The sequence below is a fragment of the Mchenga conophoros genome, linkage group LG9 (assembly GCF_057382185.1).
Source record: "Mchenga conophoros isolate Kocher_MC1m ecotype Shallow Benthic linkage group LG9, M_conophoros_male_GT1.1, whole genome shotgun sequence".
NCBI classification, from domain to species: Eukaryota; Metazoa; Chordata; class Actinopteri; order Cichliformes; family Cichlidae; genus Mchenga; species Mchenga conophoros.
Genome location: NC_140534.1, coordinates 24,491,980 through 24,505,864, shown reverse-complemented (window position 1 = coordinate 24,505,864; position 13,885 = coordinate 24,491,980). Strand labels below are relative to the sequence as shown.

The following is a 13,885-nucleotide window of genomic DNA, read 5'->3' as shown; positions in this document are numbered from 1 at the left end:
GCAAACTCCAACTTCCTGTGTTTAAATATTAATTAGTGATTTATCCAGTAAAACAGCAATGTGGCTTCTGTTGGCACATAGCCTTGAGGCCACTTCATTGTGAAATAGCTATATAATAGCTACATTCACATGTATCATACAACTCCAATTTTAAAAAAAGTTAGTAAACTTCAAAATCTAAATAAAAGGAGAATTCAGTAGTTTGCAAATGTTCGAACCCATATTTTAATCACAACAGATCATAGAACAGTTATGAAATGTTTAAAACTGCAGCAATCCACAATTTTAAGAAAAATATTGGCTCATTTTGAATCTGATGTTAGCGACACACCTCCAAAAAGCTTGGACAGTGCCGACAAAAGGCTGAAGAATTAAGTGATTCTAAAAAGAAACAGCTGGAGAAACATTTTACAGTTAATTCGGTTCATTTACAGCAGGTCAGTATCGTGACTGGGTATAAAAAGAACATTTCCCAAAAACCTTTCAAGAAAAACCACTAAACAAATTGCATCTACAAATTCTGAACACATTTCAGAATAATGTTGCTCAACTTAAAATTGTGAAAATTTTGAAAATCTCATCATCTACAGTAACATAATATCATCAAAAGATTAAGAGAATCTGAAGAAATCTCTTCTGTGTTTTTTTTAGATGTCTTATGCAGTCTGGAAAATTTGAGGCAGCAGCTAACCCTCCATTTTAGTCCCAGTGGACCTAAAAACCATGCAAAATGCCCAAGAGACAGTAGCCAGAGCAGAAAACTGCCAAAGACACTAGAAAAGCTTTGAACATTGCTTTAAAAAAAGACTTTCCCAGTATTTTAAGGGTTCCCTGAGGTGCTCCTCTTACTGACAGAGAGGCCTCATTGATTCCCAACAAATCGATATCAGCCACAGTTTGCATGTGCATTTTTTCCATTTTTCTAGGAGACCACTTAGCAAAATGTAAAAGCTAGAAGGATAAGCGCCAGTATGTAAACATGTTCATTAAACATATACTCTATTCTAACTGGTTTTCCCAGCACTCGTAAAGGCAAAGGTTCAATACTCAGCAATCAGTTTAAAATTCATTCTGCATGGTTTTTTACACATGAGACACATGAATATTAGTATGATTTTAATATTTCTGCAGATGGCCAATAGACAAAGGTTATGTTATATACTATGACCTATATGTAAGCGTATATGACTCAAGTATATAATGGTATAGTATGTGGTTTGTCTCTGGGGAACCCTCCTGATCTCCAAAATTCTCTCAGGTGATGCTAGAAAAAACCCCAAAACAAATAAAAAACATGTGAACTCCCCCACACTCACAGGCTGTGAGTGTTCATAACAGCTGCATGCCGTGTTCATCTGCAGCACAGTTTAGCATCTACAAGCACTCAAATCCATAGAGAGATGCAAATGTCCAATTGATATTCATTGCACTGAAGCAGTCTTACAGAGAGCAAGGGCATGTCTGATCACAATAAAACACTGCTGTTTGGAACTAATCTGATGCTGGGCCCAAGGTCAGTTAAGCATTCGTCATTCTGATTGTCTCCCTCCGGGTTTTGTTTTTATGCCCATTGTAAATAATTTTTGGTACACAGGTAGCCTTTTTCCCCCCAAGATACAAATGAAATGCACAATGCAAATGCTCAGCAATCAAATGAGAGGCAAACATAGTCAGTGATGTGTGGTTAAGTAGAGCATTTGATCATTTAGTGAGGTGTAATACTTATAATACAGTTAGCAATGTGCTGCCATGTGTGTGTGCTCCTATTAGCTGACATGCAGGGAAAAGATACAGATTATTATTCATGCTAATGGTAAAATAGTATCACAGTGTTTGCAGATGCAAGTGTTCGTGCTCTTTATCTGACAATTTAAAATGCTCAAATGGAGCTATGATGACAGTCAACAGGCACTGTCAACCCACTGAGATCAAGTGAGGGGAGTTAGAAACACTTCAGCTGCACTGATGAAGCAGGCATGTGTGGAGAACTGATCACTGCCCCACCACCACCAAAAAAACAAAAAAAAACCAAAACCAAACCTTTGCCAGATTGATCTTGAAAATGAGCGTTTTATTCTCAGTGGGATTTTTACCTGGATATGAAATAGTTCATATCATCCCAAATATCAGTGTTTTCCAAGTCTGGATGGATAGAAAAAAAGACTTCTAACAGCTTAGTATGGATACAATGAGACAAACACTGCTGGCCTGTCTGCACACCAGATGTGGAGTCCTGACAGAGCAGCATGATATGAAAATTTGACATATATCTAATCAGACTCATGCTTGCTCATCTTGCATAACCTTTAAAGTGGCAATCCTCAACCCATCAACAGCTGTGTCACGATTTTTGTCCTTTCTACCGCATGCTATGTATCGACATACGGATACAATTAAAATCACACACTGTAGTTAATTAAAGGAAACAAACAGGAGGGAAAAAAGCATAAATACTTCCCCCAAAAAACAATGACATTTGGATTTTAGCTCGTCTTCCTTTGGTTGGGATGGTTGAAGTTTGTCCAATCTGATTATGCCTAATGCCAACTTCATAACCTGCTATGTCCACCATATTGCTCACTACATGTATGAATCAATACCAAGGCTGGTATTGGTATCTGACTCAGTAGGATTGATACTTTGTTTCTATCGTCTAAGTTCAGCATGTAGCTTTAATTATGTCACAGTTATAGCGCAACAACACACAGCAACAGAAGAGGACCCACAGTGCTTTAGAGACAGGCAAAATTTAAAAACTATGTAAAATTCAGTGTTTTAGTGGTAATTAAAAATGTCTCAATTTGCAAATCGATGATGATTAATCTCACAAGTCATAAACACTGCCCTCCCCTACACAAGCTGTTTTTATACGTTAGGTTGGTATCAGATCAATACCAAAAACTTGCAGTATCTCCCAGCATTAATGTAAGGTCAGCTGCCTTTATAAGTTAAAAGTATTGAGATTGCTATCATCACTGTAAATGTGTTTACTTGGCATTGGATCGATAGTAGTATTTGCAGTATAGCACAGCACCTCCGTCCACCTGAACTTTGCGACACAGAGCGTAGGAGCACAGGAAAATACGTATTTGCCCCTGATGTCCACGGTGTGGCGGTACTCTCTGAGGTTTGAAGCCGCTGCCGTGGAAACGCACCACCGGACAGCGTCACCACTTCCTGGAGCTCACGTTGTTGCTGACATCAGAGGCGCAGCTCCGGGGTGAAACTCGGCTCTCTCGCTCCTCTCCGTAGTGTGTGTTGAGACAAGCAAAGCGCAGGGCGAAGAAGAAGAAGAAAAAAAACTTTACTCTGAAACACATCGGCCACTGCAGGTTATTCCCCTCTGTCCACTCCACTCTGGATTTATGCACCTCTGAAAGAAGAAGAATATCTTTGCGCCTGAGTGCAGCTTGTTCTTGTTGTTATTTCTGCGCTTAGTCCAGAGCGCAGTTTCCGGATATCAGCTCACTGTTTTTGGAAGATTTTCTCCGCATCTGTTAGGATTTTTCCGCTCTTCCTGTCGCGTGTCTGTGATAACTTACAGCCCACAATCAGTTCATTTTCAAAAATCCTGCAGCCGCAACTGGATCATGGACACACACAGATAACAAGGTAAGAACCACTGTGGGGTTTTCCCTCTTATTTGGGAGCACCGCTTGTTACTATTATTTCTCATTTATAGGAAATAAAACTCCACGACAGTACAGTAAACTTGCAGATATTAATTATGTTATTATGGGTTCTTTTTAAGTGAGTGCTCGTAACACAAATCACGTGCAGTGCATTTACAGGTAGGCCTTCCTGCAAGTGGAAAGTGTTAGTTGGAGAGCTTTCAGGTGATTTCAGTGCGGCTGTTATGATGCTGAATTTGGATTTGGACAAGGAAAGAGACACGATAAAGTTTTAAAGACACAACAAACTGTTTCTGTTGCAACAAAAAGAAAATAGTGGGGAGGGGGGAAGTTTGCTTTTTGCTAAGTGGTCGTTTCCAGTGCACAGCACAGCATCTAAAGACATCTAAATTGCATGTCTTTAGATGTGACTGATTGCTGGAAAGTCAGTGCCATCATATGTGATTGTAGAGTCATTCATAGCCCGTGTCCTTCCCCTCTCTCTGCTGTCAGTTTTCCAGTCCTCTGTGATTCACTGTGGTTACTTTAGCTGGTGTTTTTCTTGAAAAGAGGAAACCTCAGTGTTTTTGTCCTGAAAAGTCCTTCGTGTGTTACTTTTTTTTGTTTCCTGTCCTTTTGTTTTCGGTTTCGAAGAGATTTTTCTGCCTTCCTGAGGCGGTGAGAAAGCGACGAGGATGCAGGTGAGCTTCATCCAGAGATGGCAGAGCTCTGAGATGATGCGCTAAATTAGATCTAATGAGGCCACCGTCTTCATCAAATCAAATCAATTGGAAGTGCACTCACGAGAAGGAGCCTGAGCGGCACCCTGATGGATGAGTTCATCATCGCTGTGGCGTGCCCTGGAGCTCAGGAATAGCCTTAAACTGAGAGTCAAACTGTCAAGTGGAAACCACCCACAGATATGGCTGGCGTGCCTCTAGCAAAACAAACCACTGTGCTGATAAGAGGACAGAATCCCACAGTGAATGGTGCCAGACACAAACGTGCTGGGTTATTAATTGCATTTTGATGGGACTAATGAGGACAAAGGTCAGGGAGGAGGAAAAAAACAGGTAGAAAGTCTGTTAAGCAGAGTTTCACAGCGTCCCATTTAATCTGAAAAACCTTTGAGAACTGCATGGGAGTATGTCATGTGCAACAGAGTTTGCTCATGCAGATTGTATTATTATTAATATTAAGACCCCCCCCCCCCCTGCAGTTTACTTATGAGAAAGTTATGTTCACTCCTTTTAACATCATGGTGTCACCTCTTAGTGTCACACGGGAGGCTTTGCCGGTCATTAGTTCAGCATCACGGCCTCCTTTACCCCACGCTGTCCGCTCCACGATGACCATAAACCCGTGCTATCATATGCTAAATTCACGGGAGCTTCACTGCTTTCCAGATGCCCACTGAGGAAAAGCTGGCCTTTCAAAGATTACTGTGAGAGAGATGACAGAGTACAGAGAGATGGGAGGATTGGTTTCTCTTGAATCCTTGTTTTTTTTAATATATTTTTTAATATTGCTTGATTACCAGCTGTGATAATATGGCTGCTGTTGTTTTCACCGAGTGTTCATGCATGTGCTATCGAGAGCAAAATGGCCTGTCAGGGATTTATTGGTATTTTCTTAGGTGTTTCTAACAAGACAACTTTTCCCTTTGCAGACCATAATGCAGAAACTGATGCTTGTCGTGACAATCACATAGTTTATCCAGCAGAGCTGCTCAGAATCCTGTGTCAGTAATACTCTACAGTAGGGCTGTTCGATATAACGATACATATCGGATCAGTTTACGCTATCGTTTGTTTCGTTGTGTCGCAAAATAAACTGTTTACAGCAACATTTTTTCATCGTTTTGATGGTCACTGTAGTGGCTATATTCATTTCTTAAAGTTATCTCTTTCTCTTATATTTAATATAACCACACTAAGGATGGACAAGCGCCTGTTTTTATGCGTAGCAACAACGACGGTAAAACCATCACGTGTCCGCTTGTTTATTTTCCACATAAACCTTTCACAATAAAGCTCAAGATCCTGTTGAGACTTTTCAAAATAAACTGAATCACGTGAAAGAGTATGTAGATTATTTATGGATGAAAAGCAAAAAAGAGCCGTCAGGTGCTAAAAAATAAACCTTAGACTCAAACGTTAGAACAGGCTTTTCCCCGCAGCACGCCGTGTAATAAATACTCACAAAGAAACGGCGGCCGTTACAACTTATGTCTAAAATGTATCGTTTCATGCATCGGTTAAAACACTTGACTCCAGGTACACGACGCCCAGCTGGAAACACTTCACACAAGTCGAGCTGCCAGAGGTTCACAGAATTTACAGAAAATGTTAAATTTTTGTGATTTATATCGTTATCGGGACAGTAGATGTCTTCTATCGGGATATGATATTTTGGTCATATCGCACAGCCCTACTGCAGTGAGTCCTGCAGCACATGTTGCAGAGTAGCGTCACAGCTGAGCAGACAGTGCAAAGTCAAACTGTCTTCATAGTGAATCGCAATCTATTTTGTGAAGTGCAGTGCTGCAAAGTTAATAGACAATAACTCCATTATTTGTTCCTATTTCTATACAACTCTTTTATACTGTATGTACAGTACTGTGCAAAAATCTTGAGCTACCCCTAATTTCTTGATATTTTGCAATGAAAGTGCGGCGGGGCAGCAATCTATTAAAATGCGCAAACATGCAAAAAAGTACTGTAAATAGTCACTGTTGTACCTGTGTCCTGGCCCCCTCTCTACATATTGACAGTTTGAACCAGAGCTTTCAAATTTGGATTCATCACTCCATCAGACCTGTTGCCACTGATTTTTCAGTCCATTTCTTGTGTAACATAGCCTCTCCTCTCCGTTTACCTTCCTTAAGAATGGGTTCTTGACAGCCAGTCTTCCACTGAGGCCATTTCTGATGAGGCTTCAGCAAACCGTAGATGGATCTGCTCAAGGTCCAGATGCATCTCTGAGGTCACGCGTCAGGTTCTTTGATGGATTTGTTAAAGACGTGACTTCCCGGTCATGTTCATCTGCTGTAGATTGTTTTTACTTCTGCCGCTTCTTGTTTTGTCCTCTTGTTGTCCAGTTTTGTCAAAAATGTTTAAGAACAAACTGCGCAACATCCTGAATTATGCCAAGTTTTCAGCAAATGACTCATTTGGAATCATTTTCTTGGTGCCAAAATACTATTTTACGCCTGTCACACTGTGTTATCTTTGGCATTTTATTGTGAATTCAGCTAAAGAAAGGGGAACAAATTATGTTTTTCCAGTGTGCTGGTAGTAACAAAGTAACAGAAGATACCATTTTAAAATGTTTTTCAGTTATCTGTTATACTGCATGTATACAGAGTGATTCATAGGTCAGCGTTAAGTGATGTAACAAACAAAAAAAAATCTTCAAGTACAAGGACTGGACTGAAAATCTGTGAAAAAGCACCAATGTCGAAAGAAAAACTTTAAAAAGGCCTCCAGAAATCCTGGAGAACTGTTGCTCAAGACCACTTAAAAATTACAAGAAAGCCTTCAAAGCAAAATATAAAGAAATAAGGGGTATTTTGTGCAGCACTGTTTAAATCTATAAACACCAGATGTAAACAGATCAGTTTCAGATGTGTTTCTCAAAAATCTGGTTTGACTACAAAAACCAACCTTTGGTTTGGCAGCTTTTTTAATATACATTTAAACTTTGAATGTATGAAGTCAGAGTTTGACGAAGGTTGTAGTCTAAGACATGGATACTGTGTGAAGACTGATGGACCAAAAGAGAAGACAAAGAAAACCTTTTTCAGTTCAGTTAATGGAAAGGTGCAGTTTAAAAATGTGGAATTGAGCTTCGGCTATAGTTTTGTCCTTTTGATTTCCATCATTCTTTAATAGACTCCCCATAAAATCTGAGCTGAGTCCATGTCTGTCAGATTCACTTGAAAGCCAAAATCCTGGCTTTGATGCGCAGAGCAGAGAGAAAGTTTTCAGGAGCACTGCAGTTTTTATTTAAGGCTCATAATAAAAATGTTTAAATACCAACACTGTGACTCTTTCTAAAGAAGTTTAAGTGAACTTGTTGGTCATGTTGGTGCTGTGAAGTGCAAGTCACCATGCTCTGCCAGGTCTTTCTAGTAGATTGGTGAAAGACATCATTCAAAAGTAAAAGACTCATAAAAGCGTTTCAGGCTTTGATGAATCAGTCTGAGGTTGAATGAAACAAAGACTGTGTCGTCTGGTGTGACTAAAAAAGGGCATTGGCCTGATTTCTATGTACTGTATTTGCAAAGTGAAATAAAAGCCACATGGATTTCGCCAACTCTACGGCAAAGCCTGATAGTGGCAGTAACATATTTCCACAGCAGGAACTCGGAAGCAGATCCAAACCAAAGCAGCATATATTCAAATATACAAAGAGATCATGCTTAAGGAAAAATATACAGCCTCAGTGGAAAGATTGACTAAAAATGCTTTAGTGGTTTTGAGACTATTTTCTGTCTTTACCCAGCCAAACCCAGACATCCATGAAAAATCTGTAAATCGACTTCAAGATAACAGTTGTTGCACAGCTCGTGTTAACACGTCATGTTTAAAGAACACAGATTGACGCTGGACAAATACAGGTGTGTAGTGCTTCCTTTGCCACACATTGCTAAGAGTAGCATTACCATTACGTGCTGCTAGTTTGCATAGATAAATTTAAGCCTCTTTTCATTCATCTCGGACACAGTTGCAACATGTTAGGACATGTTCTGTCACGATGTAGTTGCGCGGGGGGGGGGCAAAAATACGACTCTGATCGAATGTAAAGTGAGCCTACGACAAGCAGATATATGGACAAAGTGGAAGGACTTAGTCTGGGTCAGCTTACTTTATTTGTGAAAGTGCAGTAAGGTCCGGCCCCCGCTGCTCCAGAAACCAAGAGGAAGTTGTCCTGATTGAGCTTTGTCTGCACGGCTTTTTTGACCGTAAGGACGATGCCGTCAGCAGCAGCAGAGCCCGAAGCTGCAAGGACAGGCGGCCAGAGAGCAGAAAGTCTACATACTAAGTCATACATGTTGAGGCTTGTGTGTACACAGTTATATAAAATGCTACACAAGGCAGGTGTCATTCTTTTCCATGTGTAATGGTTTATCCCTATAAACAGAAGTGAGGCCAGTTTGCAGTTTGTTGCAGAGACTTTAAATAAAAATGACTCGGGAGACTCTTGGAACTTAATTATCACTTTGCTTTTGGATTCTTCACTGTCGCACTTATTTAGCCTCTGTGAGCATCAAATGCCCAGAACCGAGACGCTCTTCATGGATAAACAGCTTGCTGGCAAAGCCGAAACGCTTCCTTTAGTCTTCCTGAACCACAGCTGTTTGACATTCTGTCTCGTGAAATGGGTTTAAGTCCACGAGCTGTCTCTGCATGACTGCCTGTGGGTGGAGAAACACAATGAATCAATGTGCTTGTAACAGCATGCCACCTCGTAACGGAAAATACAGCTTACTTTACAGATCGTACAGATTTCTCTCGGGTGGTGAGTAGGGGTCTGGTGATCCAGGGAGTGGATGCATTGTGGATGGCAGGAGAAACCACTCTTTCTTTTGGCTATTTTTAGCCACTGCTGTGCGGTTGATGATAATGGAGGGCAGATCTACTTATCTCCTAGCTAACAGAGCCATCACTATCAATGAGGAAGATCATCTTACGCTGGAATCTGATTGGTAGCACTGGACTGAGTGAAGATAAAACACTGAGCTCCAGTTCATACACCTCTTTAGGTTCTGGTTACACGCCTTTCTCCCAACATTTGTACCGTCTTCTCAGATTGCCGCAAACAGAAGTGATGAAATGAAAGTTTAAACTTTCAAGCCAGCGTTCGACCCCGCAAACATGCTAAACCTTGATTGGTTCCAGATTTATAAAGCCTGACGTTTGCTGGTAATGTCTCTTTTATACCATTGGAAACTGACAGTGTTAAGAAATTTGACTTCAGGAAATTGATATAATGTTGACCTTGCATGCTGAAAATGGTATGCTAGCTTTCGGTGGTTAACCGATCATTTTAACCATGCACATCATCTGTTACCTGTTGCGTTACATCAGTTTTCCCCAAGTTGAATGTTCCAAGATGGTGTGATAAAGGGCTGCATGACTTTAGAACAGTGATATTCATTCATACAATGAAAATCTATTGGTTCTTCTGGAACAAAGTGAGCCATTGCATAACTGAAGTAGAATAAACAAAGATGACGATATCAACGTTGGCTGTTGGCCAGATTTCTATTTTTAAGCTTTGGTGTTTGCCTAGAATTTCGCAATCAGTGCATTCCTATGTAGGATGAAGGGAAAGCTGTTGGGTTTTGCAGCTTAAATGAAACTTTTAAATGGTTGTGCTGCATAAAATCTGCTTGTTTTGGACGTCCTTTTTTATAGTGTCGATGTAAACGTTTCAGTCTCCATCTTAGTTGCTTAAAATCGTGTGCAATATGAAGCAGTGGGTCTGAATGTGAGACTACAAGCTCCTTGGCTAAGCACTTAAGTTAGGCTTAAGTTAGCCACCGATCATTTGGTTTCACACCATAATAATCCTTCGTTTTATAGTCATATGGTATGACGAAGATTTATTAAAAAAAACAACTTTTTGACCCAAAATGAGCAACTGGTAAGGTTCATACTTGGTGATTTCCCCCTACATTTTCCCTCTTAATAAACCTTCTATCGCACTCATTTGTGCAAAGAGATAAGTTTAGTCATTGACCTTCTAGTGCAGCGTCTCTAACTGAACATGCATTTGACGTAGAGCTGGGCGATATGAGATTTTTTCATATCACGATATGTTTTTTTCATTTCAGGCGATAACGATATCTATCACGATATAAGCCAAATAACTATATTTGTAAGATTTAAATGTGCCGTTGCTCACAAGTAAAATGTGAAATAATCAGCAGCTTGTTTTTAAATATTTATTTCCCATAATAAGTTCAACAGGGTAGATGTACTTAAGGAACATGAGACTTTTTCAGATAAATAAAGGCAAATATTGCAAACTACACAAAAGGCAGCCGCTAAAGCGTTTAAGTTTCAAAATAGAACAAACGAAACAGACTAACTTGTCAATTCCACTTAGAAACAAAATATTAATTCTAAAAATAAATCTTAGTTTGTTTTACAGAAGAACAGACAAAACTGACTAACTTTTGTCAATATCAAATAAACTGAGAACTAAAAGGAAATTCTCAATCTCTCCTTGTTGTATAGCTGAGCTTTTCAAACAGTTTTAACAGTTACTTTAGTCTGACAAAAGCCGAATGACGAATTAGCGCTTCCAGTCAGAGACTGAGGCTACGTACACGGGTATTTTTGAAAACGGAGATTTTCCGTTTTCGTTTTAAAAAATAATCCCGTCCACACATAAAGGCAGAAATGAAGGAAAACGCTGCTATGAACATGCCAAAGCAGCAGGTGGCGCTAGATTCCTAACCGTGCAGAAATGTTGGCCAATCAGAAGTCTAGAAGCCTCGGTGGGAAAAAGTAAACAAAGCTGGGGCATAGAAGCAGAACCGAGTCGTATGTGTGGAGGGACAGTAACTGTGTGTATATGTAAGCATTTAAACACTGCAGAGAGTAGAATTAACAGTAACAGTATTGTAGAAATTCATTTCACCGAAACAATAACGTGGCGCACAGTGTGACGCATGCACCAGTTCATTGTATTTCCAGACTTGCTTTCGGCACAATTTACAGTGCACGCTACTCTGTTTTTTGTCAGACTTGAAATAGCCGAAATACCGTCACACTACGGAACTTCTATGGCTCTTCCGTTCGACAATCTCTCCGGCATTGGAACCATCATCTGTTTTCTCTTCGGTCACGCTCGGTTGATTTTTCTAGTCGGCACACTCATTTCCTCCATTATGCGCTGGCTCCATTACCCGCTGGCTGCTTTCCAAACAAACACACGTGCGGCTTGGCACTTGTGCTATACGTAACAAGTCACGCGACGTGACGCTGCGGCTGTGATTGGTTCGGCTCTGCTACTTAATTTGGATTGGCTGACCTTTTTTTTTTTTTTTTTTTTTTTTAAAAGAGGACAAGAGCGGCGAGGTCTATCGCGATAGAGAAATTAAGCTATCGAGTAAAAGTTATATCGCGATACATATCGTTCTATCGCCCAGCTCTAATTTGACGTATAAATAATGGCTTCACATCCAACGGGAAATTTCCTTTATTTGAAATACACCGTAGATTTAGTGCTGGAGGACAGGAAAAACCCTCTTCATGTGCTGTAGGACACAATCATTAAGCCTGTTGTTCCACTAAAGGGCTTAGATCTCTTCTCAGCAATAACTCTCCTGAGACAAAGAAAGGGGAACCAAGGTTATGATAAAGCGCTTAGGCCCCACACAGAATGACATTCTCCCACCCACACGTGTCTTCCACCACCCAGAGGTCCTCAACTGTGTCCCTGCATAGAAATCCCTCAGTGGGCTTATTGAGCAATAGGACATAAGGTATTGTCTTACTTCCCAGAATCAGCAAGCATAACCCTCTGACTCATGCGGGGTGCCCACAACACAATCTTGGCAAGCGTTTAGCAGACAGGACACCCCTGCTGCTGACCTTTTTTAAAAAGCGTAAGTCACCTAAATAGCCACGTCTCGCTTAATCACCCTGCACTTCCTGCGGGAGTTGTAATTCAGACAGTCCACCGGGTATTATGATGTCAGGCTTGCGATGCATTGTGCGGTTTCATTAACAGTAAAAGATGTTTGTTTTAACCTTATTTTGGATACAGCGACCTCCATTACGACCTTTGCTTTTGTTATAACAGGTAGTACTGTTGCTACACTGTAACAGGACCTTGGATGTATTTTGTCCACTGTTGCAGATCTGTTGGCTTCCAATAACTCCCACATGATTTGGAAATCATTTAGCAGACTCCTGAAACTTGAATGTGTAATTCATCACTGCCTGTAACATCTTGCCTGGATTAGCTGGTGTCACTTTGATTACTTGCACAACATAGGCGGTTTCACGTGTTTCATATCAAGCGTTGTTGGAACTGAAGGAAAAAAAACGGAAACTGTGGAGGTATTTGGGTTTAACGGTGTGTGTTATCGTTGGATGTCTCTTTCTCCCTGTTTCCATTCTTCAATCTGAACTGAGATGACCGTATGATGAGAAATATTACAGGAAGAATAAAAGGGACCAGAATAGCCTGGTGCTTTGCATATCTTCCACAGGTATACTGCCACAACATTCCTTTATCTCATCACTGATCACTTCCTCTTCTGATGTCTGTGGATCAATTTCTTGTTCTGTGATTGTTGGAGAGGGGAAACCCAGCACCCAACCCCGTCAAATAAGAAAAAAAAATATCTAGAGGTTGACCTCTGAAATGGTGATTTCTCTGGGACTCCATGTCAAGAGTGATGTCACATATGAGATCATGCTGCTTTGGCTATCAGGCAGCTGGAGGACAGACCTCCCACTTTCTCTAGTCTAAATTAGGAGGGTGTTTCCCTCAGAGATGTGGCCCACTTAGTTACTTAGTTGGAGAGTGATGTATAGACCTGTAGAAGGTTAGTGTACAGGCGTGCGGTTGAAGAGTTTAGCTCTCCTTTGTTATTTCTCTATAAAGCGCCGTTCTCTTATGTAGTGACAAAGGAGAGGTATCTAACAGTGAAACATTAGCCTGCCTGACTGCTGACTTTTCCCTCCATATCTTGACGGTGGAGTGCGTCACAGTGTTTCAGACACTTCTGGAGCATTTGCAGGCTCAATGCATGCTTTTCCTCATAGACCATCTAGCGCACAGACTTGACAGTCCCCTCTCGTAAGACACGTGGCTGCTGAGCAACAAGAGCGAGCGGCGATTAGCATTTGATCTTCAACAAGCGGGGCTGTCACATTACCCGCCTGCCAAGAAGTGTGTGGAGAACTGGGCTTGCGATCAGTGGGTACCACTAGCCTGGCATCATGCTGGGCAGAGGAGGGAAGCAGATGGCCCATCTGGTGACTTGCTGGCATAAAACAGAGGCTGTTCTGTTCCTGTGTGCGTGCGTGCATTTGTGTGTGGCATCAACAGACTGGGCGACGTGGTGTTAGGAGACCACCTGTCTCGTGGCTCATCGTCTCTTTCATGTGTGGTCAACGGAACCGTACAGGCGGAGCTTTGCTCGTATTCCCTTTCCTAATAACGTCCTGGTCTTTACACCAGATGTACCGAACACACTGAATATATTAGTTCTTTGCAATCGTATTATCCGGTGAATTCAGCCAAAT

At 41.0% G+C, this 13,885-nt stretch overlaps 1 protein-coding gene across 2 annotated transcripts in view; it reads left to right on the top strand.

Moving 5' to 3' along the window:
* The first annotated feature begins 3,217 nt into the window (after window positions 1-3,217).
* Window positions 3,218-13,885, top strand: part of map3k22 (mitogen-activated protein kinase kinase kinase 22) — a 41,230-nt gene continuing 30,562 nt past the window's right edge. For both annotated transcript variants that reach the window (XM_085287084.1, XM_085287083.1), the window contains exon 1: window positions 3,218-3,612. The gene's annotated coding sequence lies outside the window, so the exon portion shown is untranslated. The remainder of the gene's footprint in view (window positions 3,613-13,885) is intronic.